Raw genomic sequence first — 24,231 nt, forward strand, 5'->3', positions numbered from 1 at the left:
TATCTTTCTCTAGTCTCTGACTTGCATCTTCATTTTTATAGGTGTCTTTTGAAAAGCAGCGGGTTTTACTTTGATTAACTCAAATTTGTCGTTATTTTTTCATTAATGTTTAATGCTTTTCATGTTCTAAGAAATCTTCCTGCCTCAAGGTCACAAAACATTTATTTTCTTATACAAGTTGTATAATTTAATCTTTTACACTTACATCTAGAATCCATTTGGAATGAATTTTAGTGTGTGGTGCAAAGTCAGGGTTGAGGTTCATTTTTCCCCACATGGTTATCCACATTTTTCCTTCATTTACTGAAGAGACCACCTTTTCCTCATTGATTGCATTGGTGTCTTTGTGGGAAATTTATCGATCATGTATGTGTGTGCCTGTTTCTAGGGTCTATCCTGCTCCATGAATTTATATGTCTGTCTTTACACAATAGCACACAGTCATGATTATTGTAACTTTACAGTAAGTACTTAAATTACTTGTACCCAAATACCTATAACAGATTACTCCACTTTCTGGCAGAATCCAAGCTAAGACAACTGGGGACATCTTACTGCACAGCTCCTTGCTAGCATCTCTATATTTTTACATTGGTACCTATAGTGACCTGGATCTGTTTCTGATCCTGTCTCTGGACTGATCTATAAAAAGCATTAACTGGCTATCCTTATCTGATATCACTGTAGAAAACATGTATTTTCCCTTCCTCTCTGAAATAACCTCATAAAATTATAAAAGTATAAGTTGTTGAAAGTTCTTAAAAATAAAGCTTACTTTGCATTTCTAATTTCTTAACTTTTAGTCTTTTTCTACTTTTGCTCCAAAAATGTTACCACAACAGACAAATGCCAGTGGTAAGTGTTAATACCGGCAGTTTCAGCCTTTTTTAAATACCAAAGAACATGTGGTTCATGAAACATCCCTCGTCTGACGTATTCCCATAGCCTTGTTCAAATTCCTAAAGAATTCCCCTGTCTAAGAACTGGGATTCCACCTCTTTCTCTCCTTCTCAGAAATATGCTTCTAAGTCAAAATGATTGAGTCATATAATTATAAAGAAAATCTCCATTTCAAAATGGTCAGTACTTCTTATGTGGTACTTTATGGAGAGTAACAGGTTGCCTGTGTGCTAGCACAGATCTGCTGCTCTGTGTTTTGTTTAACTCAGCACAGAACCATGTACACAGCAGGGGCTTAATACCTGTAGAGTGGGTATAAAAATGATATGGTTTGGCTGTGTCCCCACCCAAATCTCACCTTGAATTGTAATAATCCCCATGTCAAGTGTGGGGCCTGGTGGAGATAATTGAATCATGGGGGCAGTTTACCCCATACTGTTCTCATGGTAGTGAATAAGTCTCATAAGATCTGATGGTTTTATAAATGGAAGTTCCCCTGCACATGCTCTCTTGTCTGCCACCATGTAAGATGTGACTTTGCTTCTCTTTCACCTTCTGCCATGATTGTGAGGCCTCTCCAGCCATGTGGAACTGTGAGTCCGTTAAACCTCTTTTTTTTTCTTTATAAATTACCCAGTCTCGGGTATGTCATTATTAGCAGCATGAGAATGAACTAAAACAACAAATAAACAATCTACAAATTCAGCTGGATTCCACCATGCTCTGTATGCTATTGCGAATTAATACAGTGTGCTCAGTCAAGTCTGTCTACAGCAGGGAGATGTGCCTTCACCTTGGTGATGGACCTGTTGGTGATGAAAATTGAAGGCCTAACAAGAGACAGATTGCACTGTCTCTTCCCAAGTCCGTGTTCAGTGACATCATGTCGGTAGTTTCCAATCAGCCAAGATGGGAGTATTTACACTATAGACATTGGCATGAGCTACAAATTAGAGCTTTTATCTCCTCAAGGAGCAGATTGTTATACACCAGTGCATCACTGGACATGACCTTTCTGCTGGTAGGGAGGCAAGGTGGCAGTTGAGTTTTCATGATGTGCTGTTGCTTTGTGAGACAAGGAAGGGCTCATCCTGACTGAGGCAGTCATTTTAGGGACTGACATCTCCTTGCTGTAGACAGCCTTGCCTGGGCACACTGTATTAGTGTGCAATATCATGTAGAGCATTATGATGGAATTCAGCTAGGAACAACCTCAGAGTCAGTCTCCACAGGTTCCTCTAGGAGAGGGCGTGGCCAGTGGTTGGCGCCCTGGGCTGCATGTCCCCATCTGTGTCTGCCTTTGTGTCACTCGTTTACTCCAGCAATTGCAGGAGACTGGGACCCCCTGTCTTCAAAATTACTACCCCTCTTTATGTAGAGGCACACTGCCTAAAAAAACAAGTTGGAAAATTTTCCAAATAGCTTTGACTCAGTAATTATCTGACAGCATGTGAACTATCTCTTGGGTCTTTTACACCATCAAACCAAATTGGCAGCACGAAACTTATAATCCTATTTACACATGTTTTGGGTTAGGAAGGAGTGGTACAGAATTTGTTCTAAACAGCATTGTGGTATTTTTAAGAGCAGTTGCATTTCAGTTTGAATTAAGTTTACATATAACTGAAAAAGGATATGACATTTCTTATAAACAGGAAAGTAGCATCAATCTGGGATGCCACTCACGTGTGAGAATCTAACACGGGATGTTCCCCCTTCATTCTGAGAGTGTCTTGGGGAAACTCAGAGTGTTCCATAGTACATCATGCCATCGTTTCTATTCTGTTTGGGGGCCACTGAGTTATCCATTAGTTACTACTTGTACAATACATTCTATATGTGGGCTCTGTAATAAATGTCAAGGCTACAAAAAATGTGGCTCTTGCCCTCCGGGACTACAAATTCATTGTGGAAGACAGGGAAATAAAGCAATGACAATTAGGTGCAATCAGTGCTTTACCGAACTTAAGAAGAAATCAGGGAATCTTTCCAGGTGAGGTGCTACTTGGACATATATTTTCAAAGCAAATGAGTGAGAGTTATTCTTTTTTTTCTTTTTTTGAGACGGAATCTCACTCTGTCGCCCAGGCTGGAGTGCAGTGGCCAGATCTCAGCTCACTGCAAGCTCCGCCTCCCGGGTTCACGCCATTCTCCTGCCTCAGCCTCCCGAGTGGCTGGGACTACAGGCACCCGCCGCCTCGCCCGGCTAGTTTTTTATATTTTTTAGTAGAGACGGGGTTTTACCGTGTTAGCCAGGATGGTCTCGATCTCCTGACCTCGTGATCCGCCCGTCTCGGCCTCCCAAAGTGCTGGGATTACAGGCTTGAGCCACTGCGCCCGGCCGTGAGAGTTATTCTAGCAGACAAGGAAAACGAAGCTGCTTCGGACAGAGAGAGGTGAAGGTGAGAAGGAGACCCTCTTGCCTCTGGGGATCTCTCTTGGGCTCAGGGGATGTGGATCAGTGGCAGGCACCCATCTGGGAGGATGGGGCTCACGTTTTGTGGACCCATGGAAATGATATGGAGCAGGATATAAAAGTGGGATCATTTTGTTCAGTTTCAGAGGATCCCCAAGAAAATGACTGCTATGTTCCAAAGCAAAGTTTGAGGCCACTCTGCAGGAGGTGGTGAAGAAAACAGGCAGCTTTCTTACTCCTCACCCTTTACCCACACTGAGAGTATAGAAAAGGGCTTGGAGATAAAAAGAAGATTTTGGAGAGAGTTACTGATATGTTGTGAGTCCCAATCCCACCTCCAGGGGAGTGGAAGATAAATATACACCATGGGTAAAGAGATGAAGCCCTCACCCTCCAGAGTGGGTGCCCAGCCTGCCGAAGGCGTGGACCCGCAAGGACGGGTAACTGCAAGTGACATCGCATATTTTAATGGAGTTGCTACACTGGATGATTTCACTACTACCTTGGATGGGCACTTGTATTATCTGGAAGTGACCAGAATACTGATGAAATGTGACCTAAATTTCATTCAAGGGCAGGAGAAGATTCAGCCTCCAGTGTCAATTTGAAGGGTTGATGGGATCCAAAATAAAATTACTGTATTGTTATATCCACGATTTGAATTGTGCTTGTTCAATGACATAGTGGTTACAGATCTGTGCAATTTTTTTCTGCTGGGAGAAGGGTTTATATACATATATATTATATATATGTTATTATATATAATATATAGTTATATAATATGTATATGTTATTATATAACACACACACACACATACACACACACACATATATATATAACTCCAAAGAGGAGAACTCTGGTGCACAGGTGGTGGCTGGCAACCAGGGCAGAGCAGAGGTGGGGAAGACATGTGGCCCCCAAGGAGCCTGATATCTCAGGGCTGCCGGGCACCCTTGTTCACTATGGTCACTCAGGGTGTTCGCCTTTGCTGTCCTTGCGTTCTGTGGAACACCCCGGGTCCTTTCTGTGCCTTCCTCGTCTTTAGGAGCTTCCATGTGGCTGGGAGGGCGTCTGTTTCTAGCAACTGAAGGATGTGAGACAAACGCCCTGACTTCCAGGGGCTCTGTTGCCCAGGGGAGTTTGAGAGTTTGTGCCTGGTGGGGTCACTCACAGGTCTGAACTGCCCCCTCTGCTGGGATCCACAGCCCTCCTCCTGCCACCCTGCCTAAGAAGACGACACCCAGGCTTTCCGCTTCATTCATCGTCTCAAAGCCACATCACATAGAAACTCAGGCTTTCTATTTGACGTTTCTTCCTCATTTGTGCAGATGTCTGCGGGAAGGACACATGCTACACCCCATGGTCTGGGAGCCAGCAAGCCACAGGCAGATCATCAATGTTTAGATGATGACGTTCAAGGTATGGCAAGAAGGGTGCACAAAATATTAGGGCTCCAGGGAAGAATGAGTGTATCAAATCGTCAATAAAACTGTGGCAGACTGACAAAATCAACTTTCAATGCTGCACTTTACAACTTGGTTATGAAACGCTAAGATGTCATGGTATATGACACGGAATCTCTTCTATCTGGGGATGTAAAATAAAACCCCTGGGAATATACTTTATAGTTCTTACGGCGAGAGCTCACTGTGTTTTCCAAGCCAAATAAATTTATATTATTAGAAAGAGAAGTCATGTTTATTTATTAAATTATTTGCCTGGTTTAGTGTATCATTGTTGAATTTCACACCAAAAACATACGGTGTAATGAGAAGCGAAAAGCCCCAAGTTTAAAGTCGACGAGAAAGGAAATGAAGTTGTGGACAGCTGTTCTCTGTTTCTCAGCATGACTACAAAGGAGGGGCCATCTTTTCACCACAGTGAGTTTTGCTTCCTTTTCAGAGATTCATTACATGTATTCCTGGAGAAAATACAGGCCCACGTTTTGTGAGTTGTGAAGCACCAACAACGCGACGTTTTGCTCCCGTACCAGAATTTTCCTTCTAACAATTCTTGGTCCCAGGAGAAGCTAGATAATTAGTTAAGTTTGTTGAGTTTGTGATAGGAAGATGATTTTTTACTTCGTTGTAGGCAAAATGGGTACTTTGATGACAGGCGTGCCCCCGGGGGAAAAGGACCTCTTTGAGGCCTCCTCCGGGAAGGATGGCTTCTCAGGGCTGACTCACTGACACACACCTCTTGACTTCAGTGATCAGTGAAGGTCTCCCTCTATCTCTCTGAGTCCATCTCTCTAAACAAGGGCAGGGCTCGTCTACATTGTGATTTCACTACATAGATATTGTTCCACTATAAATTTAATAAAATTTGTTGTCAGTTTTTGGTGGTTATAATGATAAATCATATTTCCAGGTATCAGAGTGTGCTCTGAGATTTAAATTGTAACATCCAAGATGAGCAGATATCCAGTCACCGTGGAGAGAGTGCTCAGGCCTGCCAGAGGTGACCACCCTCCTGCCTGAAGGTTTACTCACGACAGGAAGAGAGGGTTGGAGAACCTGGGCAGCAGAGAGTGCGTGGAGCACCAGAGGCAAACACGTGGGCAGTGCCATCCAGACCGTGCCTGGGGACATGGAGCCTCATGCAGAGGACTGGGCGATCTAGCCCATCGGCAGGAAGGACGCGGAGGCTGTGTTTCCTGTGACAGTTAGCAGGAGGCTCACTTAGCCTACTCCCTTTGCTCTGAACCCACCCCAGTGAAAGCGTGTTCTTACTGTGTTTTGATTTCTGTCTAAGAGCTGCCTACAGGGAGAGAAAGGGGCTGGCCTTGGAGGTGGCTGTTCCCGCTGTAAATCAATGCGGCATTGGCCCTGTGACTTTTGTCTTCCCCTGAACAGTGCATCCTCTCTTGATGGGCTTCAGCGGCATTGGCTCCAGAGTTGGAGAGTTGGAGGTTGGTGAGGACTTCTTATTCCGCCTGTCTTAGTTGGCATCCATCACTCCTGTCCATAAACACACGTTGTCATGGTGACAGGTGGTTGTGAGACCTCAGCAATAATGATTCTAGAAACTGCGGAAAACCTATTACAGTGTGAAGAAGGAAATAAAAATTGCCCAGAGCCTCTTTATAGAGAGCTAATGACTGTTCACAAATATTATTCTTATTTTTATCTTCTTGCTTTTTAACATATTTCAACTCATACAGTATAAAAATGTTAGTACACTTAATGGAAGCTCAGATCCTAAATGAGAAATGCTCTTTAGAGAGGCAAATTTATCTCTAGGTTTATCTGCCAAAGAATGTATATTCCTTATACACCAAGAATAGGCTCCATAAATATATGAATAATTTGGTTTGGATTTACCTACAAGCGGATGATTTTCTTTGCTCACTTTTCCTTCTTGTGTATCAGACCATTTTTTTCTGAGACCATTTTACTATTTTAAGGAGTGGAACCTTTTGAGAAGTTCCTTTGAGGAAGGTTTGCTGGCAGAAAACTCAATTTTTTGATAGTTAAAATGTCTTTTAAATTTTTGCACTCATTCTTAATAGGTAATTATCTTGGGCTTACAATTCTAGGTTGACAGCTGTTGTCTTTCATCATGTTAGAGATATGAATCCACTGACTTCTGACTTCCATTTTTGCAGCTGAAAGTAATATTTAAATCGAATTGCCCATTCTTTGTGCAGTCTGCCTTTTCTCCAGGCTTCTTTTAAGATCTTCCCTGTTATCTTTCGTGCATTTTTTTTACAGTGTATCTGGGTGCTAGCTGTTCCAATGCCTGCTGCCTGAGACTTGTTGTGCTTCCTGAATCTGAGGATTTGTGTCTTTCATCTGGAAAATTCTGGAAAACTCAGAGGAGCCACTTTCCCAGATGATTGTGTCATCCCATTCTCTGAAGTCTTTCCTTCTGGAATTGCAATTAGACATATGTTCCACATTCCCACTGGCCTTTCCTAGTTTTCATGTCTCCTTCCCATTTCTCATGTCTATGTTTTTTTCTATATTCTGATTTTGCAGTCTGTATCTGATAATTTTAAGAAATGTGGTTTTGCAGGTTTGATTCTGCTGTTTGTTGCTCCTGCTTAATGCTCATAGTATCTTGTTTTTTTCGTGTATTTTATGATTTAATTTTTTTAATTATGATCTCATGATCAGTGGTATTCAGGGAGTGGTTTGAGGCCTGGGTTGAGAATTCTTCTCCTAGACAGCATGTGTGTTTGTTTCAATCTGGCTACTGCATGAAGGCCTACTTTAAACTGAATTCTTAGCCGAGATACTTTTAGACCACAAAGATGTTATGAAATCAGGCCCTAAACCCACGTAAGGTCTGGTGTGTTATTTTGAATTCTCAGGGAACATTTTTTCTCCCTCCCACCAGAACCTAGGTTAAGACGGTAAGATTTTCACCATCTCCCCCGTTAATCTTCCCCGGGAGGGTGTGGCATCTTGCAGGGAGGTCTTTGATCTGACTCCTCAGCTTTGTCACCAGCCCCATTTTTCGTAAGCAAACCAATTCAGAAAGAGGTCAGCTGAGTGAGGACACTGTAAACCTTACGGGCAAGAGTTATCATTCAACTTTGGAGGAGAGCTCCGTGTGACTCTCTAATGGCAGACACTATGGAGCATTGTTTGAAGAGAGTTGCAGATGTTGACCTTTTCTGACATAACAGCCAATAAAAACTCACATTAGCACAGTTCAGTATTTATGTAATTGTGATTTATACTTACTGGATGAGTTTCTTGCCAACTAGCTTATTAAAAGCTCATGCACATGCATCTAAAGAGGTCATATTGCCATTTTGGAGTGTCATTCGTGATGGCAAGCAACAAGGGCGCACATATTTAAAGCTATTCTTACAACTTTAACTTGAGCATCTTTTAGTCGAAAATTAGCATAAATTAAATGAAAAACTTGAATTACCTTAGGTCCACTTTGGAAGGAACTTGAGACTGCTTTAGTGTGTTACTAAGAACTCATGGTAAACTTTGTTTATCCGATATGTTTGTCTTCTCATTTCCAATAAAATTGAGCAGAGATACTTTTCAGGTCCAGGTCTCTCTGCCCCTGCCCTCTCCCTGTGTCTTCTCCTCCAGCCCTAGCTCCAACCCTGCAGACCCAAGGGGAGAGTGTGCGGAAAGGGAGCGGCTTCCTCCTTTGCTGGCCCCAGCCTGCTCCACAGTCCCTCCTTGGCCTCTGCAAGCCTGCCCATATCCTTCTGTGGAACCCTGCATAGTCACCCCTGCTGAGGGCTCCATCGGTTCCCGGTCCCTGCCAGCAGGGTGACCTAGATATCCTGCATTCTTCCTTAATGACCCGAAGGCTCACATCCTCTGGGTCCCTGCATACAGCGAGGTGGCATGTCTGTCTCTCTGAAAGATTAGTCTCCGTGAGGCCTCTTGACTAAGTGGTGTGTCTGGTCTCCTGGGAGGTATGTGGCCAGTAGGTTTTCAAGCGATTTAATTCTTAACTAAATAACAGTGGAGGCGAGATGTCAATTATGGCAGCACCCTCCTCCCTTGGCTGCACTTCTGGGTGTGAGAACGGTAGTAGGATCATAGTTGATGCTGGAAGACGTGTGTGTGGTCCGCGGTCCACCCAACCCATTGGTGAAAGGGAACAAGCCAACACGGACATACCCTCCATAGCTGTGGCAGGTGCAACCACGGTGGAGCCCTGCACATCCCTGGGAAGTGCATTTTGAATGTGGACATTATCTGTTTTGGGTTTGGCGGAAGAAAATTGGCTGTGAACTATGTCTCAATCCATTTATTTCTGGAGGAGTGATGGGTAAACAGTGTTTGCAAGTCATCAGTTTCTCTAATGTGACAGAGAGAATTTCTAGCTCTCTGGTGTTTCTGCCATCCCCGACTGTGAGGGCCTATGCTAAGGCTGCCTGCTGTGGGTGGGGTACTGTCTGCCCAGGTACCCCAGGCCCTTTTGACAAGGGCTCTTTAAATGCAGGTTCATCAACAGCTCCAGTCCTATTGCCACAGCCATACCACAGCAGTGTGGATTCCTGCTTGGTGCATAGTCTGTTTCCACCCCTAAGGCCATGCGAGGGGCTCTTCCTGGCCATTCTGTACAGTAAAGGTGCAGTGTGAGGAGAATTCAACAACATCCTTCTTCGTGCCTGCCCCTGGGGTCCGCTGGGCATGTAATGTGGCAGGATGGCTTTGCAAGACGAGGTCCGCATGGCAGATGTTGGGGTGGCAGGGCACCCGGCTGCACACACATCTGCCAGGCCAGTGTGCACGCTGCTCACCTTGGCAAAGGAAAACCTTTCAGTTTCCATTGGTGCAGTTAGGGCTGGTGTGTCAACATTCTTCATGTCATCAGGAAGTAAAATACATGCTGATTGACGGCAGCACCTTCCGAGGATATCCAGGCTTGTGAGATTGCTCTGGTTGGTTTCAGGCAGGTGATCTGCACCAAGGGTGAGGCTAGGGGTGAGCAGGCCTGAGACTTAGCTCCCGGCAATGCGGGCTGTCAGAGGGCAAGTGAATCCAGTCTCCCTCAGTCAGCTGGGGACTGACCTGGCACCTCGTAGCTGAGCAAGGCTTTGGACAAGGCATGAAACCTCTCCAAGCCTCAGCCCCTCATAGGTAAAATGGGTGTCTTAATAATTCTCTGCAGGGCTGTCACCAGGGTTCAAAGAGCAATGCAAAGTCAAAGTCTCCATTAAAGAGCGGCCACTCAATACATATGTCTTACCCCGTCCTTGTGTTTATTGTTCATGAAACCACTTGCCACGTCATGTGCATTCACACACGGCTGCCCCGGCTGGGTGGCTGCAAGAATGACTCTTACCTTTCTACTTCCCACAGCTGGAAAGCCCGGGCCCTTCCTTTTGGTTTCATATTACTAATCCTCCACCTTGTTCGTAAGTCCTTGTTAAGGGGAGAGTGCCTTCTTCCCGGTGGAAGTTTCTGCCTCAGTTTCCCTGCCTTCCTCAGCCTTGTAGGCACACCTGCCCTGCTGGGCTCTTCCACTAGCTGCAGCCCCTGCCTCTGCATCTCACACTTCCTGAGGGCAGGGCTGGGAGGAACCCGGCGAACACCAGCAGTGGAAACTTGGTGCTCCTTCTCCCTCAGCTTCCTGGTGCTCAGGACTCCGCATGTGGGCACAGCCAGGAAGTCCAGTCCTCAGGCTTCATGCCCCAAGTCCCATGTCCCCTCCCACGCAGCCATTTGAGTCCCTTGTCAAGCCTCAGGAGACCCCACTGGTGGCTTTGAGCTGGAGGTGGCTGCCCCTAAGGCCAGCCTTGTGGCTGCAGGAAGGAAAGTGTGCTCCTGGCCCCCAGGAGGGACTCACACAGCATTTCCCCTTGAAACTCTGAGGTACTGGGTGGGCACAGCAGTCCTGCAGTGCTGTGGGTGAGCTGGCATCAGGGACCATCCTGTCACCTGAATCTCCAAGCGTGCATTGTCTCTGTGGGAAAACTGGGTCCAGGCACCAGCTGATTCGCAGACTCACTGACTCCAATGTAAAAATGGACTGTGTCCAGACTCCTTCCCCTTCCCCCCCTCAGGTCTAGTAGAACAATGGCTTCTAAAAGGCAAAATGGAATATTTGCAAATAACAAAATGTGCCTTGGACTGTTTGGAAACAATGTCGTACTTCTCCTTTTCAGTGTGAACCAGCATTGATTTATATTTCAGCCTAGACCTCCAAGACCTTGATGGGCTTGGCTCCCTTTGCCCTTAGTTCTCTGAGCCTTGCATGTGGGACCCCTTACAAAAGGCTAGGAGGGGCTGGGCCCACTGAGCTCTGAGACAGCGCTGCCCTGGTCCCAGCAGATCTAGTAGCCACAGCCTCCGCTCAGAGGCTCAGCTCTGGTCGGCTTGCTGGTCCCTCCCCGCCTCGTGGCCTGGGGGCCCTCCTGTGCACCCGGGCCTGGCTTCTTCTCTTATTTAATGAACATTTGGGTAACTGAAACCTGGTCTCTACCCCCGTGGAACTTTCTGCCTGAGTTTCCCGTCCAATACGCTGATTCAGGGTATTTACATTTTTGTAAGGAAGACCCAGGGGATTTCCCAGAGCAAAATGGTGCTGGTCTTTTAAGATGGAAATGTGCATTGTGAGCCCCTGAAAGGAGAGTGAAAAGGGAGGGAGACCTTGCTGCTCAGTCACCCTGGCGAGGACTTCTCCGTGTGTCCTCCGGGTGGATGTGAGGGCGTCGCAGGGGACAGACGCTGGGGAGAGAAGGGCTGATCATGCATCTGAAGGTCATTCAATTACTTTCTATTATACATGGTGAAAATCTGAGGAAATTAGTAAAATCAGAACCGAGGGAAACTGTCAACAGTGCCCATCACCTGAAGAAAGTCACTTCTCAGGTTTTGGAGTCCCTCCTCCCAGTCTTTCTCCCCTCCTTTTTATTCTGGCGTAGTGGTGATCACTATCATGGCAGTGATTCAAAACAACTTTCCTTTGTGGGAGGAGGGGAGAGAGATCCTTTTATTTGGAAAAAATGGTAAACGCTTGTTATTGTTAAAAAGGTAGAAAATACAGATGAACTATGATGACGCAGTTGGAACAGGGTGATTTTAGAAGTATTTGCTTACAAAGCAATGTTTACAAAGACATGCCCTCTGTGTAGGAAACTTGGAGTTGAGTAATAACATAGAGCATGTAGCCACTGAAAGGACAAGGGAGGGAGGGACCAAGGGAGGGAGGGACCCAGGGAGGGAGGGGCCCCCAGAGCCGAGAAGTAGGGTCATAGGAAGGTTAAGGAGACGTCACGCTGGTCACTTGTATGGGCCTCTTCCCAGGCACTAGGAGATGTCTCAGGATGTGTCCATGTTAGCAAAGTGAGAAATTTGCAGAAGTCACACATTTTAGCCAGGATCCGGTTATTCCATTTCTCTTCCCATTCTTATTTCCTTCTGCACATTGGCCCATGCTTGGTGGTTGGAGTGACACTGGCATTTTGTTTATCATGTGATGTTCTTTTTCTTACAGGACCACCCTAATTGTGTCCGTTCCAGGCCACGCAACACCTGGCTCCACCGTTGTGGAGGAGATCGAGTTGCCTGTGGTTGGCTGCTTTGCAGTGCACCCTGGGGGAGGGTGGGAGAGCAGGTGATCTCTCTCTCCTCCTCCTCCTGCTGAGGCCCCCACGGGTGAATCCCACCCAGAAGCCAGAGGCCCCAGGAGCCTTCCAGGCAGACGGCAGGTGGAGGAAGGCAGAGAGTGGACCTGGAGGGGCAGATGGAAGATCTTGGCTCATCATATATCCAACGCCTAAAGAAAACCACAGGTGCCGTTTGGCAGATATATGCTTACAGTCCCTTAAGGCAATGCTTTAATTTTGCTTGAGGCAGAAAAAAGCAGGACAGGGAAAAACTAATAAAGAAGGGCCAGAGGCAGGGAAAACACATCGCCAAGGTTCCCAGCATAGGAGAACATAGGCTGAGCTGGAAAATGACCTGGTTGCTTGGAACAGGATCACAAAGTCAGTGAGTTAAGTCACAGATGCAAAAGCACCTGCTTAAAGTCTGAGAACCAAAAAGGAAGCTCCCAATTCTCTAGCCATGGCTGAAGGCACACATGTGGATCAGCCCCTGAAACCCCTGAAACTCAGGAGGGCTTCCTGCCCTGTGGGAGGGGCACCAGCAAGCCTGTGTTCAGAGCAGCTGCGAACTGCGAGTGCTGGGCTTGTGAAGCGAGGCCCTTGGTTTGTCAGCATCTGCTGTAGTAAAGGGAGTGGAGTGTCTCAGACGTCTTTAGAAAATGAAAATGTTTTCTTTGATAATGTTTTGAATATTTCATCTCTATTTGTTTCTGTTTCTGTCATTTCAGGAAACGTATCTTGCATTGTTATTTAACAATCTGTTTGTGTAGAGCTTTGTTCAGAAAATCGTTTCCCACCTGCTGTCTACATCACAGTTGGAGAGGGTCCTGGACAGAGGTTCACAAGGACACAGTACACCAGGAGTGACGGTGAGCCTCAGGGTGCGTCCTGGGTGGACACAGAGCTCAATCTCATGGAGGAAAGTGTCACTGGAAAAAGTCCCAGGTGGCTCTGATATCCGCCCCCTCCCTTCCTCCTTTCTGGGAAAATAAGTGAGTAAGACACAGTCCCTTCACTTTGAGGGGTTATTAATTCTTCATGCATCTTACACAAATATGTATAACGTGGAGCATCACTAAGGATCCAGAGGGAGTAACGAATTCCAAATAAGAGCTATCCAGGAAGGCCTCAGGAAGAAAGAAATGTTTAGACTAAAGGCAGATGTGTCAGGGAAAGAAACTCCATAGTAACTTGAACAGGGAATGTTTAATTCAAAGAATTTTTAATTATAACAGAGGACTGGAGTAAGGAGGGATTGGCTAGAAAGAAGTAAAGAGAACTCTAAGGAACGTGGGATTAGCAGACATAGGAGCAGTCATGACCCCTAGGGCTGAGACAGGGCATCCAGGGAGAAGCCCCTGCCCCCAGGGCTGAGGTCCAGACTTTGGAGAGAGCACTACAGCACTCCCTGGGTGCCAGAATCCTGTCCTCTTGGGCACCAAGAAAGCTGCTCATGGGGAAGTGTCTCATTAGAGGCACCTACCACAAATAGCAGGGGGTGCAGGGAAGGGTCTGGCCGCCATGTGCTGGGAGAACGGGGCATCAGAGAAGGTGTGAGCAGGGCAGGAGCCCTAGATGCTAACACACCAAACCAGGAAACCAAACTCTTCCTCCTGCTGTGTCTCTCTGGCACCTCTCCTGTCAAGCTTAATATCATGCCAACTGGCAAAGTAGAAATAGTTAAAGGGGCCCACACTTATTTTCACGGAACAGGCAAAAAGGGTGCATTAGTAGCTGAGAAGCAGTGAGTCGATAAGCATCAGAGTAGGAGTTCGCCGAATGTCAAGATTGGAAGTTTGTAGCTAAAAGACGGTGAGTCGATAAGCATCAGAGTAGGGGTTTGCTGAATGTCAAGTTTGGAAGGGGCTTTAATGGTCCTATATTCCATCCCCCATCCTCAGGGTTTGAATCTCAAATCCTCACATGCCAATCAAGTGGTTGCCAAGCTCATGCTGAGGCATCCACAGCGGCAGGTGGCCTCTACTTCCTGTCTGAGATTCTCAGGAAGGTCTTGTTCACACTGAAGCCGTGCTGCTTCTAGAAATAACGAGGTCTCACCTGACAGCTCTTCAAATACATACATGAGCCATTTTTCTGCTGTGCTTTCTCTTTGCTTTTGCTTTGTCTCTTGTAAACTACACATCGTACCTCTGTGACAATTCAGAATCTTCACTCTATACCAATCATGGGCACGAGTACACTGCTATAGGTCTAGGGCTCTGGAGGGGTGGGGAATGTCTCCCCTCAAAAACCTGCTCCAGCTGCACTCTGACAGTGCAAAATGGAGCAGGACCGTTGGACCCTTTCATATTTTGCCATTTCATCCATAACTCACCTCGTTTTGCTGGTCATGGTGATTGATCTAGGGAGTGACTCCTGATCTGTGTCAGAAATGGGACTAGGAAAGATAAGTCTCTTTTCACACCTGGTCATGAAACTAAGACGAAATGAGCCCTAAAAGCTGCCTTCAACTCTGATTCCAGCTTGAGAGGATGCATCCGAGAGGAGAGAGAAGCAGAGAAAAAAAACAAAGATGTCCTGATGCCATGACAGCCCCTGGTTCCTGTCATTGCTGAGGCCAACTCCGCCCCTCGCTCTGCCTCCGTGTGGTTCCATGAGCCAGCAGATGTCTCTTTTTTTGCTTAAACCAGTTCTAGCTGGGTTTCTGGAAATTACCAACAAATAATATCAACCTACATGGCCTTCTTACCTTAAAGGAAAAAAAAAAAAAAAAGAAGCTGGAAACATTGGCTCACTCCTTCGCCACAGGGCTTCTGTAGAAGCAAATGTCACTTTAGCTAGAACTGGGAGTTTGTTGTGAAGGATGTTTAGGGACAGCATATTTAGAAACTAAGATCTTGCTCCTCCCCATGTCTTCCCTTTCCTTTCTGAACAATTCAGTCCTAGAGCAGCCAGATGGGGAGAGTCTGCCATGGGAGCCACGGAGGCTCAGAGCGGGGTGAGGAGGGTGTCCAGGGTGGGGGCTCCTGTGTGAGGAGTCAGAGTCCATGTGGGATGACGGGAGCATTTTCATGGAAAGATCGCCCAGTCGGGGTATCAGGGCCCAGACAGGGTGAGGAGGACATCCACACCAGGGGACCAGGAACATGGAGGAGATGGAGCCAGAGCAAGAAGAGGGTGCTTGTGAGCAGCCAGGGTGGGGCTTGCCACGGAAATGGGAGGTCAGTTACTGTGGGAGGCTGAATAAGAGCACCCAGAGAGGTCCGCATGTTGAGCTCCAGAACCTGTGAATCCTCCCTTATATGGCAAAGGGGGTGTGGTTAAGTTCAGGGTCTTGAGATGGGAGATTATCCTGAATTATCTAGGTGGGGCCACTGTACTCACAAGGGCCCTTACATGAGAGAGGCAGGGAGTCAGTAGTAGGAAGTGTGAGGATGGAAGCAGAGGTTGGAGTGATTCAAGGAGGGGCCCAAGCCACAGAATGCAGGTGGCCTCTGGTAGCTAAAAATGTCAAGAAAGCAGATGTGGCCACAAAGCCTCCAGAAGGAAGGCAGCCCTGCTGGCACACTAATTTTAGCCCAGGATGTCTAGAATTGTAAGAAAATACATTTGTTGTTTTGTTGTTGTTGTTTTTTGAGACAGAGTCTCACTCTGTAGCCCAGACTGGAGTACAATGTCATGATCTTGGCTCACTGCAACCTCCCCCTCCCGAGGTTCGAGCGATTCTCCTGCCTCAGCCTCCCAAGTAACTGGAATCATAGTGCCTGCCACCATCCCTGGCTAACTTTTGTATTTTTAGTAGAGACAGGGTTTTGCCATGTTGGCAAGGCTGGTCTCGAACTCCTGACCTCAGGTGATCCCCCTGCCTCAGCCTCCCAAAATGCCGAGATTGCAGACATAAGCCACTGCGCCTGGCCATTGGTCTTGTTTTAAGCCACGAAAATTATGGTAATTTGTTTCAGCAACAATAAGAAGCTAATCAAGTTACATCCAATGGGACTGAGCAAATAAATAATTATAACGAGGACAATGGAAGCTAGGTCTCTCACTATGGGGAAGGGAGTTACAAACATGGAAATGGAGAAAACTTGAATGAACTTTGTATAATGTATTGGAATTAGAGATGCTGGTGGGAACCAATTACTGTTAATACAGACATATGCATATATATTTTCATGTGAACGTATGTCTGTGTGTGTGTGTGTGTGTGTGTGTGTGTGTGTGTGTGCGCGCATACATACAGATGTCTTGGCTTTCACCACTGAGAGAGCCACCTGGGAGTTGTAACACACCAGTTGCAATGAGCACACTTTGCAACCAGATCTTGGCTTCTAAATATGGTTTTCCACTAAGGCTCCTTGGAAAGGCAGATTCCAGGGAATCTTAAAGAAAGTGCAAGATGAGCCCGCACTGACTTCTTGTGCCAGAAAACAAGGAAGTATTCAAAGAATGATGACCATATATTGAAAGGACACAGAGGCTAGCCCTCACTGGCCAAATCAGGAATAATCTGAGCTGTCAACTAAATACTGAGAGTAATGGGTTATAACTCACTAAATAGAACAGTAAACCACAAGTTCACACAGATGGAAATAAACAGATGAATAAACTGAAAGTTTGAAAATGAGACATTTGCATACATTCAAAGAATCTTCCTTCAAAATACTTACTAATGAACTAGAGAAAAGAGAAAAAGTGGAACAGCCTGACAGCCGGTTCCAATCACAGTGAACATCATCAGTCATGGGACAAATTGGCATTGGTGACCACCGGATGGGTTGCCATGAGAACACACCCTCACTTCTATGATATGCGTGCCAGAAACCTGAGACCTGAATCTCATCGTAAGGACCCATCAGACACACCCAAATGGAAGAATGTTCTACAAAATAATCAATCTGTTATGTTCAGATGTGTCCAGGTTATGAAAGTCAAGGGAAGACTGAGAAACTGGGCCAGACTGAAGGAAACTAAAGAGACCAGCAACTAAATGCACCACGTGATTCTGAGGAGTCTTTCTCTAGAACAGACAGCTTGGGATAGTTGTGATGCAGGGCAGGTTCTTGGCTTCGCTCGGGAAAGAATTCAACAGCCAGCTGGTGGTGGAAAAGGGCAGCTTTATTGAGTCCGGCAGTGATGCATCTCTGTGCCTGCTCCTTGGGGAGCAGGGCTACCCCACAGGCAGTGCGTGGACAGTAAGTAGCCTATGGGCCGCTGCTAGTCATAGTTCCATCCACTTTTAATGACATGCTAATGAAGGGGCGGGTCATTCAGAAATAGCCAGGAAATGGGTGGTAACTTCCGGCTACTGCCATGGCATTGGTAAACTGTCATGGCGCTGGCGGGAATGGCTAATGGTGATGGGCAGCGAGAACAACCGGAGGCGCTTTTTGTGTCTTTTTCTAGTTTTGACCCGTTCTCGATCTGGTCTGGGAGACGAGTCCTGCTGACCTCCTACCTCAGCTGGCCAAACTTGAGTGGAGTGTGGGAACTCGAAGGAAGGAAAGTGTGGATGCTAACTTCCTGATTTTGTGGTTACATTGGGATAAAGCGGAAGAATATCCCTACTTGTGGGAAATACACACTTAAGTATTTTGAGGGTGACAGGACATGAGTTCAGCAACCTTCTCTCAAATGGTTCAGGGAATAAAGATTCTTTTTACCTTGAAAATTTACCTTGAAATTTTTCTCTAAGTGTACGGTTATTTCAAAATAGAAAGGAAGGAAGGATCTCCCTTAATAATTTTGTCTCACGTTGTTTTAAGCTCTTTAGCGTATTTTCAAAGGTAAGTGGAAATGAAAAAAATGTAACTATTAGCATATATAAAATGTAAATCTTAAAACCATGATCAACCCAAATAATTGTAGTAGATATATTGAGATATTTATTCTTTAATTCCCTTCAGGACTTAGATGTTTTTAAGCTGAATCATTTTTATGTTTTGAAGCTAAAATCTATATATTGACGTTTGAGGAGTGTGAAATCATAATACTTCAGAATGTTACCAACTTTTCAGAAAAACGCGACCTGGGTTTGACCCTATGTGCTTAGTAGCCCATTAGGCCCTCTGTGCTTTGATACACTCTCATGGCAAAAGTTTCCTGGTCTTACTCAGAGATCAGAAAAATTCTTTTCTGTGTCAAACTTTACAATGAAGTGAAAGTAGAGAAAGCAATGGTTCACTCAGAACTTTCTATTCAGGGCTTTTTCTTTTCTTAAAAACTGAAAGCTGAGAATGAAAAATTTCAAATATAGGTAACAGCAAGTAACATAAAGTATACCTATGTACCCACCAATAAGGTCTAACAAATGTGAATATTTTTGCCTAAAAAATAAAAATATTGTAGAGACGTTGAAAATATTCCTATGTATCTGTCTCTATCTCATTTCCCTCTCTCTCCCTATACCACAGGGTAACCTCTGTCCTCAAGTTGATACATAGCCTTTCTTCCATCTGTGGTTTGTTGTATAGCTCTACAAACAATACATGCTTTGCTTTGAGTGCTTTAGAACTGTACAGAAACAGTGTCACTTTATATGAACATTCTGCAACTTGCTTTTTTTAATTGGGGTAAAATTTAATGAAAAGCATGGATCTTAACTGTACAGTTGATGTCCTTTGATAAATATGTATACCCACATAACCACTCCTCCAGTGGGAACACAAAACATTTCCAGCACCCCCAGAAAATTCCCTTCCAGTCTATCCCCACCTCTAGAGATGACTATTTGATTTCTGGCACCACAGATTAATACGACTGTCCTTCAACAGTCACATGATGTCTTTGTCAAACATCAATTGACCATAGTGTGTGAGTCTGTTTTTGGACTCTATTTTGTTTCCTTGCTCTGTTTGTTCTAGTGACAATACCACACTAGGTCCATTAATGTAGCTTTATAATAAGTCATGAAATCTCAAACTGTGAGTCTTTCAACACATTCCATTTCAAGAGAGTGTTAGCTATTTTTAGGTCCCTTGCATTTCGATAAAATTTAAAATCAACTTGCTAATTTTGATAAAAAGAAGCTTCTGGGGTTTTGATTAAGACTACATTGAATCCATGGAGCAATTTGGGAGAGCACTGACATTAACAACATTTATTTCAAATCTTTTGAATAAATATCCAGAAGTGGGATTGCTGGATCATCTGGTAGTTCTATTTTAATTTTTTTTGAGGAGCCCCATACAGTTTCCCATAGCGGCTGCACCATTTTGCACTCCTGCCAGCAGTGTGCAAGGGTCCCAGTTTCTCCACGTCCTCAGCAGCACTTGTTGCCTTTTTTTCTGTAAAGACCATCCTAATAGGTGTGAGGTGATATTTCACTGTGATTTCGGTTTACATTTTCCTGATGAATAGGGACATTCAGCCATTAGTCTTGAGTTCAATGATCTTTTTTCATAGGCTGATCGGACGTAGGTATGTCTTCTTTGGAGAAATGTCTATTCAAGTCCTTAGCCCATTTTAAAATGAGACTATTTTTTTTTTCCTGTCAAGTTGTAGGAGTTTCTTATATATTTTAGAGATTAACCCTTCACCAGATAAATGGTTTGCAAATATTTTCCCCCATTCCATAGGTTGCCTTTTTACTCCGTTGATTGTTTCCTTTGCTGTGCAGGTTTTTAGTTTGATATAATCTCAGTTGTTTATTTTGTCTTTTGCTGCCTGTGCTTCTGATGTCATTGCCAAAATCAATGTCCTGAAGCTTCTCCCTTTTGTTTCCTTCTAGGAGTTTTACAGCTTCAGATCTGGGTATTTATCCAAAAGACTTGAAACTGGGGTCCTGAGGAGATACAAACACTTCCCAGTTCATTACAGCACTATTCACAGTATCCAAGGTAAGGAAACAGCCTAAACGTCCTTTGTCAGATGAATGGATAAAGAAAATGTGGTATATACACACAACAAAATATTACCCCGTCTTAATAAAGAAGGAAATTCTGATATATGTGACAACATGAATGAAACTTGACATTTTGCTAAGTGAAAGAAGCCTGTCACAGAAAGACAAATACTCCATGATTCCGTCTATATGGGGTATCCAAAATAGTGAATCTCATAGAATCAAAGAGTGGAACGATGGTCATTAGTGGTGAGGGTTTGGGGGATGGGAGTTACTAATCAGTAAGCATAAAGTTTTGATGTATAAATGCATAACATTATATCTAGTCAATAATAATGTATTGTACACTTAAAAATTTCTTGAAAGAGTAGATCTCCTTTTAAGTGTTGTTACCACATTAAAATAAAATCTAAACAAAGAAGAATATGGAAAGAAAATGAGAACAACACAAGTGAGTCTCCCAATCTGTGAACAAGATCCTTCTCCATTTATTTTATTTTTCTGTAATTTCCCTCAGGACTATTTTTGTTGTTTTCAGTGTAGAGGCCATGACTGTCGTTTGTTAAATCTATTCCTATGAATTTTATGTGTTTCAAGGTGACATACACAAACACAATTGACTTTTTTTTTTTTTTTCTTGAGACGGAGTCTCATTCTGTCGCCCAGGCTGGAGTGCAGTGGCGCGACCTCCACCTCCTAGGTTCAAGCAATTCTCCTGCCTCAGCCTCCTGAGTAGCTGGGATTACAGGTGCGTGCCACCATGCCTGGCTAATTTTTGTATTATTAGTAGAGATGGGGTTTCACCATGTTGGCCAGGCTGGTCTCGAACTTCTGATCTCAGGTGATCCACCCACCTTGGCCTCCCAAAGTGCTGGGATTACAGGTGTAATGCCATCCAGCTGCACACTAACCAGAAGGGCTAACATGAAAATTACTGAATGTGAGCAAGGATGTGGAACCAACAGAATTCTCATGCACGAAGGCTTCTCCAGCGCTACATGGTGAGAGACCAGCCTTTCTTTCCTTTTAAATTTCCATTGCAGACCAAAACACATGGTCCCCATTGCATGTGAAGCTCCTCCCACACCCACCTCATAATGCAAGTGTGACAGTATCTAAACTGGTCAATGCACTGCTGGACGAGAAGAGCCTATGTCAAAGCACTGTACCCGGCCACACAATTGACATTTGTATACTGAGTTTGTATTCTTTGGCTTTTCTAAATTGACTTATTAGTTCTTGAAGTTGTTTTGTACACTTATCAGGATTTTCTGCATAAATAATCCTGTCAACTGACAATAAAAGTTGTTTTACATCATTCTTTCCAATCCATATGGCTTTTATTTCTTTTCTTCTTCCTTTTGCATTAGCTAGAGCTTCTAGTACACTGTTGAAGGGAAATGGTTAAAATGAATATCCTTGCTTTGTTCTCAATTTTAGAAGTGAAGTGTTCAACCACTGAGTATGATTTTGGCTCTAAGTATTCATAGGAGGCCTACGTCAAATTCATACACATCAAATATCAAATTGGGGAAGTAAGTCAAATTAAAATCATTCTATTTTTAGTGCACTTCAAGTTGTTATCAAGAGTCGATTTTGAATTTTGTCAAATGCTTTATTTTATTAATTTAGCAAGTTATACTATTTTCAAATGTTAAACTTATTTTTCATTTTAGTTATAAATTCCACTTAGTCACAGTATATCATACATATTGTTGGATTTGCTTTGCTTTTTTATTTTTAAAGGGTTTTTATATCTATCTTTATGAAGGATGATATTGGTCTATAATGTTTTCTAGTAATGTTCAGTTATTTTCAGTTTGGGTCTCTCATAAATAGTCTTGCTGTAAACATTTTTGAGTATTTCTTCTGGTGCAATGTATACAGCTTGAAGTTGGGCATGTACCTTGCAGTGAAGTTTCTGGGTCACAGGGTATGAGCATGTTCAACATTAGTGAATACTGCCAAAGTGGATGTGCCAATTCACATTCCTACCTTCAGGGACAGCAGTGCCCCTCAGAGTGTGGACTGTGAGCTATTTGTTATTAGATTGCAATGAGGTAAGTCCAGAAATTAAGCGTGAGCATTTAGAAACTTTTATAGAAATTTGGTGTTGCTTTGACGTCAAATATTGCTTTGACATAGGCTCTTCTCGTCCAGCAGTGCATTGACCAGTTTAGATACTGTCACACTTGCATTATGAGGTGGGTGTGGGAGGAACTTCACATGCAATGGGGACCATGTGTTTTGGTCTGCAATGGAAATTTAAAAGGAAAGAAAGGCTGGTCTCTCACCATGTAGCGCTGGAGAAGCCTTCGTGCATGAGAATTCTGTTGGTTCCACATCCTTGCTCACATTCAGTAATTTGCATGTTAGCCCTTCTGGTTGGTGTGCAGCTGGATGGCATTGTGACTACAGTTTGTATTTCCCCAATGACTAAGGAAGTTGCCGGCCTTTTCATATGTGTATTGGTTTCATATGTGTATCTGCATATTCCTAGGTGTGAAGTACTTCCAATTTTCAACGTATATGTGTTAAGTTTTCCTAAAACATTTACCCTGGATACTGTTCCCCCGCCCTCCTCCCATATTTCCATGATGAAGCAGGTGGGCAAAATATGGAGAGGACAAAAACCTGATTCACAAGTGTCATTCACCGGACTTTATTCATTTAGTCAATATTTATGAGCGTCCGGCACGCGCCAAGCACAGTGTGTGGAAACAGGGATGCAGAAATGAATAGAATAGAAATGTTCTTGTCCACTAGGGATTTATACTCCAGTTGTGGAGAAGATAGATAGTGTGCTGATACCTTTGGATGGTAGTAAGTGTCATGAAAAAATAGGATAACAAGAGAGTAACTAGGATGGGAACATTCTTTGGTTAGCACGGCAAAAGAAGGTTTTCTAAAGTCATTATATTTAAGCCTGCATCAAAAAAATGAGAAGCAGGTGGCCATATAACAGGCCAGAAAGAGAATTCCAGGAAGCAGGAATGTCAGGTGCAAAGGCCCTCAGGTAGAGAAGCAAAGCGGTCTGAGGGTTAATTAGCGAACACTCCTTTACTTTGGTGCAAATTGACACAATAGACGCCATAGACACCTAGTGTGGTGGATACTGGTGGTGCTGCTCCCAGATGCAGGGACCCCCTTAGGTTCTGATGTGCCCCTCCTTCACCGTTAATGTGGGTTTACTGCCCAGGCTTGTGACTGGAACTAACCCTCGAGAGACTGTCTGTAGGTGGGTTACTGGATCCACTGTGCCCACACAGGCTGTGATCAGGAAGTACCTGAGGGGCTGCACTCTCCCTCCTACCACCCAGCAGCCCTAATCTGGTAGTTGGAGGATGTAGGGGTATGAAACCCCAGCCCCTGTGACAGCAGCTGGGGTGAGGCAGAAGAATAGGGTCTGGAGACAGGCAGCCTAAGACCCACTAGCCTCTGACTTCTTGGAACTGGACCGAAAGGAAAACTCCACCTCTCCATGCCCATGTGACAGGGGGCCAGAGGCCCCTCCCTCTACAAAACCCCCTCTCGGGAAATGCCTCTGATTGGTCAGAGGCCAAGCCTTCACTTCAGCCTGATTGGTCACAGGCCAATCCTTCATTCACAGAAGGTGTAACCAGTTGGAGGCCTCTATTGGAGGCCTCTAAAGGGTACCTAGGGGTGTTACCAAATCCTTCTAGTTTAATAAAAACCCTAAAGAACATTGCAACTGGGGCTTTTGAGCCGCCTGGTGGATCCTGCTCCCACTCTGTGGAGTGTACTTTCGCTCAATACATTTGTGCTTTTGTTGCTTCATTCTTTTGTTGCTTTGTGCATTTTCTTCAATTATTTGTTCAATGTGCTAAGAACCTGAATGACTCAGTCAAGACCTTGTATCTGGTAACAGGGGCAAACTCAGGGTGTCATTCAGGCTCAGAGAGCCATGGGGATCACACTGAGGCTGGGATTTAGCCAGAAATCATACCCTTGGTTGTCCTTTTCTATTTTCCTTTTCCTTCCTAGTTTTTTTTTTTTTTTTTTTTTTTTTTTTTTTTTTTTTTCTGTAAGCAATTCCTTAATACAGTGGCCGG

At 44.5% G+C, this 24,231-nt stretch overlaps 1 protein-coding gene across 1 annotated transcript in view; it reads left to right on the forward strand.

Annotated features, from left to right (window-relative positions):
• The first annotated feature begins 20,044 nt into the window (after window positions 1-20,044).
• ACKR3 (atypical chemokine receptor 3) overlaps window positions 20,045-24,231 on the forward strand; it is a 22,549-nt gene continuing 18,362 nt past the window's right edge. The window contains exon 1 of the mRNA XM_011980287.1: window positions 20,045-20,153. The gene's annotated coding sequence lies outside the window, so the exon portion shown is untranslated. The remainder of the gene's footprint in view (window positions 20,154-24,231) is intronic.

The sequence above is a fragment of the Mandrillus leucophaeus genome, unplaced genomic scaffold (genome assembly GCF_000951045.1).
Source record: "Mandrillus leucophaeus isolate KB7577 unplaced genomic scaffold, Mleu.le_1.0 Scaffold21, whole genome shotgun sequence".
Classification (NCBI taxonomy): Eukaryota; Metazoa; Chordata; class Mammalia; order Primates; family Cercopithecidae; genus Mandrillus; species Mandrillus leucophaeus.